The sequence below is a fragment of the Quercus suber genome, unplaced genomic scaffold, assembly GCF_002906115.3.
Source record: "Quercus suber isolate HL8 unplaced genomic scaffold, Cork oak 2.0 scaffold_2, whole genome shotgun sequence".
Lineage (NCBI taxonomy): Eukaryota > Viridiplantae > Streptophyta > Magnoliopsida > Fagales > Fagaceae > Quercus > Quercus suber.
Genome location: NW_027069469.1, coordinates 4,001,356 through 4,007,355, shown reverse-complemented (window position 1 = coordinate 4,007,355; position 6,000 = coordinate 4,001,356).

Below are 6,000 nucleotides of genomic sequence, written 5' to 3'. Positions count from 1 at the left end.
CAAGGACCCCCTTCACAAGATCAATTTAATAAATTTTGTTTTGTTTATGGCAAGAGTGGGCATATTGCTCGATTTTGCAAATTTCAAAAATGTGAATCTGTCTCGCAGGCTAACATAATCGAAGAGCCTTTAGTGGCTATGATTACAGACATCAATATGGTGCAATATGTTGAGGGGTGATGGGCAGATTCTGGTGCTAATAGGCACGTCTGCTATGACAAAAATTGGCTCAAATTGTACACTCATTTTGAAGAAGAAAAAACTGTTATGCTTGGTGACTCTAGCAAAACCAAGGTTCTTGGGAGTGGTGAAGTTGAATTGAAATTCACTTCTGGACGCGTGCTAACATTGAAAAATGTTCTTTACACTCCATCTATGAGGAAGAATTTGATGTCAAGTTTTTTGCTTAACAAGGCTGGCTTCAAGCAAACTATGGAATCTAATAATTATGTAATCACTAAAAAAGGATTATTTGTGGGCAAGGGTTATGCCTGTGATGGAATGTTTAAATTGAATGTTGAGAATAATAAAGCATCTACCAGTTCAGTTTATATGCTTTTTTCTATTAATTTTTGGCATGCTCGTTTGTCTCATACAAATAGTAGATATGTGGGAATCATGAGTAATTTAGGATTAATTCCAAGACTGTCAAAAGATTTTGAAAAATGTGAAACTTGTAGTCAAGCTTAGATTACAAAAAAAGCCTCATAAAAATGTTGTAAGAAATACCGAATTGCTTGAGTTAATTCACTCTAATTTATATGAATTTGAAGGAATTTTAACTCGTGGAGGAAATAGATATATTATCACTTTTATTGATGATTTCTCAAAATATACAACTATTTATTTGTTGAAAAATAAAAGTGATGCTTTTGAAAAATTTCAAAAAATTTTAAAAGAAGTTGAAAATCAATTCGGTAGAAAAATAAAAAGAATAAGAAGTGATAGAGGCTGTGAGTATGAATCAAGTGCATTCAACTCATTTGTTCAGTCTTTGGGAATTATCCATGAAACTATTGCACCATATTCACCTGCTTCTAATGGTGTGGCTGAAAGAAAAAATAGAACTTTAATTGAGTTAACAAATGTCATGTTTATTGAATCTAGTGCACCTTTACATTTTTGGAGTGAAGCTATTTTAACTGCATGTCATGTTTTGAATAGGGTGCCACATAAAAAGTCACACACCACACCTTTTGAGATGTGGAAAGGACATAAGCCAAATTTGGAAAATTTGAGAGTATGGATTATCTTGCTTATGTAAGGCTTACTGACCCTAAAATGCCTAAATTAGATATAAGAGCTACTACCTGTGCTTTTCTTGGTTATGCGATTAATAGTGCAGCTTATAGATTTTTTAATCTTGAAAACGAAATAATTTTTGAATCTGGTGATGCAATTTTTCATGAAGAAAAATTTCCTTTTAAATTGAAAAATAGTGGGGGTGAAGAAAATATTTTGTCACAGCCTAGTTCTTCTACTTCACATTTACAAAATCAAGAAAATTTTGAAATGGAACCTAAAAGGAGTAAAAGAGCTAGAGTTGAAAAGGATTCTGGTCCTGATTATTATGTTTTTAACATTGAGGAAAATCCCCAAAATTTAAAAAAGGCTTTAACATCACCTGATATTATATTTTGGAAAGCGCTGTAAATGATGAGATGGAATCTCTAATTTCTAATAGAACTTGGAAATTAGTAGATCTTCCACCGGGTTGTAAAACCATAGGTTGTAAATGGGTCCTTAGAAAAAAGTTGAAACCAGATGGATCAATAGATAAGTTTAAAGCTAGACTTGTTGCAAAAGGCTTTAAACAAAAAACTGATCTTGATTTCTTTGATACTTTTTCTCCGGTAACAAGAATTACATTTATTAGATTGTTAATTGTTATTGCTACAATTTTTGATTTGAAAATTCATCAAATGGATGTAAAAACTGCTTTTCTAAATGGGGACCTAGAGGAAGAGATTTATATAGATCAACCCAAAGGCTTTGTAGAGCCCGGACAAGAAAGCAAGGTATGTAAGCTAACTAAATCCCTATATGGCTTAAAACAAGCACCTAAGCAGTGGCATGAAAAGTTTGATTCCTGCATGATTGAGAATGGTTATAAATCAAATGAATGTAATAAATGTATTTATTCTAAATCATGGAATAATTTACATGTTATTATTAGCCTCTATGTGGATGATATGTTTATTTTTGGCTCAAATATGCATGTTATAAATGAGACAAAAAATATGCTAAAAGCCATTTTGATATGAAAGATCTTGGTGAAACTAATTTTATTTTGGGTATGAAAATTACAAAAGCATGTAATGGAATATATCTTGATCAATTACATTATGTTGAGAAAATATAATCTTCATGATCACAAAAGTGTAGCTACTCCTTTTGATTCTAGTGTTTATTTATTTCCTGTGAATAATGATGATGAGATTTTTAATCAAAAGGATTATGCTAGTATCATTGGTAGTTTGCGTTATGCTACTGATTGTACTAAACCTGACATTGCATATGCAGTAGGAGTGTTTAGCAGATTTACTAGTAAGCCTAGTAAAGATCATTGGCTAGCTATTGAGCGAGTCATGAGATATTTAATTGGTACCAAAAACTATGACTTATTTTATAAAAAGTACCCTGCTGTAATTGAAGGTTTTGGTGATGCCGATTGGAATACTTTGTCAGGTGATTCTCTCTCTATCACTGGTTATATTTTTACCTTAAGTAGTGGTGTTATTAGTTGGAAATCTAAAAAGCAAACAATAATTGCTAATTCAACAATGGAAGCTGAATTAATAGCATTAGCTTCAACTAGTGAAGAGGCAAATTGGCTTAGAGATATGTTATATGAAATTCCACTGTGGGAAAAGCCAATTTCACCTATATTAATTCATTGTGATAGCACTGCTGCAATTGGTAGAGTTAAAAACCGTTACTACAACGGTAAGTCCAGAACTATAAGAAGAAACCGTGCGATCTTATTTGAGTAATGGCATCATAACTATGGATTATATTAAATCTAATGATAATCTTGCAGATCCATTTACCAAGGCCTTGGCAAAAGATAGAGTCTGGAATACATCGAGGGGGATGGGACTAAAGTCCATAGAATCATGAGCCATGTATGAGGATACCCAACCCAAGGACCAGAGATCCTGAGAATTGGGTTCAATGGGAAAAACGAATCATACAATGGTCGTAAGAAATGCACAATTTATTTATTTTTAATTATTTATTTTGTAAATAATTTTTTAATTGTTCATCCCTATGATGTAAGTGCATTTATCCTGTAATGTGGAGAGGATGAGTTAAAAAACTCTTAATGAAATTTGTAGCTCGTATGAGTAGGGTGTCAGAATTACAGGAGCACCCTTGACAAAATTTCGCCTATGTAAGTGTGGGGCTGGGGCCGCTCCCTATGAGATTTGGACTTAGTCTCAAATACACTCATGAAACTGGGATCAACACGCAGCCGTAAAGTGCTAGCTATAAAAGCTTGTGTCAACACCTTGGTTATTATGTGTAAGCAGTGACGCTTAATTTCTCTAAAGCAGTCCTAGTTTAAGTCGGAGATCACTGCGACTCTTGAGTTAAGATCTCTGTTTTACTAAATGAAGGTTCAATGCAAAGCACACCTTCATGATGCATAGTGACCCGTCTTTGCTTGGTAATCTCTCTTTAACTAAAAAATTTAATATTAAAATGAGTGGGGGATTGTTGGAACATTTTAATATTAAATAATTAAAATGAATAAATTTTATAACATAAATGTAAAGATGTGAGAGTGAATATGGAAGATGAGGAGTTAGTGAAAATGTTTAATCCCACATTGAAAAGGAGAAAGGTTGTTTTATTCTTTTTAATTGTGGTGATTAATTGGCTAAAATGTATTGTCTCAAATATTGGGTTAGATACGTGCGCAAGGGGAAGGTGAAGAGTGGAGGTATCAAAATTGGAAATGAATCAGCCTCTCAGATCCTCTTACTTGACAAACCATTTAGAGTAACTATCATATCCGTTGGTGAGTAAATGGCCCGAATTGATACTCCATTTTAAAAGAAAAAAAGAGAGAGATTCTTGGCAAGAAAGGGTGTTATTTCTAGTAGAGCTTTGGGCTTGAACGCTTTGTGTAGAGGTTGTTCTAGCCATAGGATACTTGTTGGGCTGTTGTATCCTGGGAGAAACAAGTCAAAGAAGGTCTGCACCAGTTACAAAGTTTAGCCAACCAAGGGCTTGAATCTCCTTAAAGAAAGTAAGTGCCATACCTCAATCCAAATAGTGTTATGTAATTCCTTTCTTTACACTAATAATATTCAGAAGTGTTATTCAGTTTCTCTTTGTGTTATTTCCATTATCATTGTATTTGCACCAACAATAATCTACCTGTTTCATTTAACTTATGCCCCTAAGCAGCTTTTATCTGTGATCAATACAAAAGTACTATTGAGTATTGACTAGTGAATGGAACAACATGTTTCTTCTTCTAATCTAGATCATATGAATTAGTAAACTAATTAATTAGTGTTATTTATCTAATTTTGTAATTAAATCAACAACAATAATGCACTCGCAGCTTTTAAATTTTTTTGGGATCTTGTGCAATCATGGTTTTTGATGAGGTCTACATGAGTAATAGATTTTAACTACACGGAAGAGATTCAACAAAACTTTTTTATGGTGTTTAGTTTCTTGCTATTGGCATTAATTGATTAGTTGTTAATGCAATGATATTCTCAAAAGTTAATGCAATGATATTCTTAATATTTACAATGTTTTGTTTTGCAATGCATGAGGCTATATATAACTTCACGAGTAAGATTTAGGTACAGTGCTTAGATGTTGTTCCTTAGATTCTCCTTTTAAGATTCAGCTATGTGAATTTTTTCTTATAGGATGGAAGTGTATTTTTTAACTAAGTAGTCACCTGATTGAACCTTAAGAGCGGGACCTAAGGAACAACACCTAAGAGCATCAGCAGTGGGCCGTGTATATGTCAAATGTAAGGTACATTTGGTATTTATGCCCCAAAACTGCTTAGCAATGGGAAGGCCAAATGGGAAAGGCCAAATTTATTTTGAGATATAGCTACAATACCATCTCAAATGTAAAATGGTACTGTAGTTGAATGGGATAAAATATATATATATATATATATTTTTTAATATTCTCATTTCTCTCTCCTCTCTCGTTTTTTCTCTTTTTTCTTTCTTCCTTCTCTCTTTCTCATCCCCTCCCTCTCTCTCGCCATTGTCAAGCTTCTCTCAATTGAGTCCATGTCAGATTGGAGCTCACGCCAACTCACCAAGCTAGATCGAAGCTCACGCCGAGTCACCAAGCCAGATCAGAGCTCTTACGTTGAGTCTGTGCAGATCGCTGGTGGCTGATGTGGTGGTTTTGCCGTGGGGGTTATGGTTTTGCCGTGGGTTTTTGGGTTCTGCTTTGTGTGTGTGTGTGTGTGTGTGTGTTTCTCTCTTTGGTGGTTCTTGTAGTGGCTATTTCTCGTGGTTGTTGGTTGTGATTTTTGGTGGTTTCTTTGTGTTTTTTTTTTTTCTCTTGGTGGTTTTTGTGGTGGCTATTTCTTGTAGTGGTTGTTGTTGGTGGTGGGTTTGGTGGTTGGCATGGTGGTGGCGTGGTGGCAGCTATTGTGGTTGTGGTGGTGATTACTAGCTAGTAGTGTGGTGGGTTTGTTGGGATGTGAGTGATAGTGGTTTTATGGTGCTGGTAATGTATTAGATCGAAAGAGACTTGCTGGTTTTTTTTTTTTTTCCTTATCAGTTCTTGTGCCAAAGGTTGAGGGAGAGAGATGAAAAGGAAAAGAGAGAGAGAAATAGTAAAAAATAATAATAAAAAAGAATATTTAAATAAACTGGGAAAAAAAATAGAATTTTGGGATGTTAGGTGTATCGAAAAATGGTATGTTATAATTGATAAAGTAGCTTTTTGGGATAGTAAAATAGGATGGGATAAGATTTTCTGTTGTAAATGCTCTAAGGTACT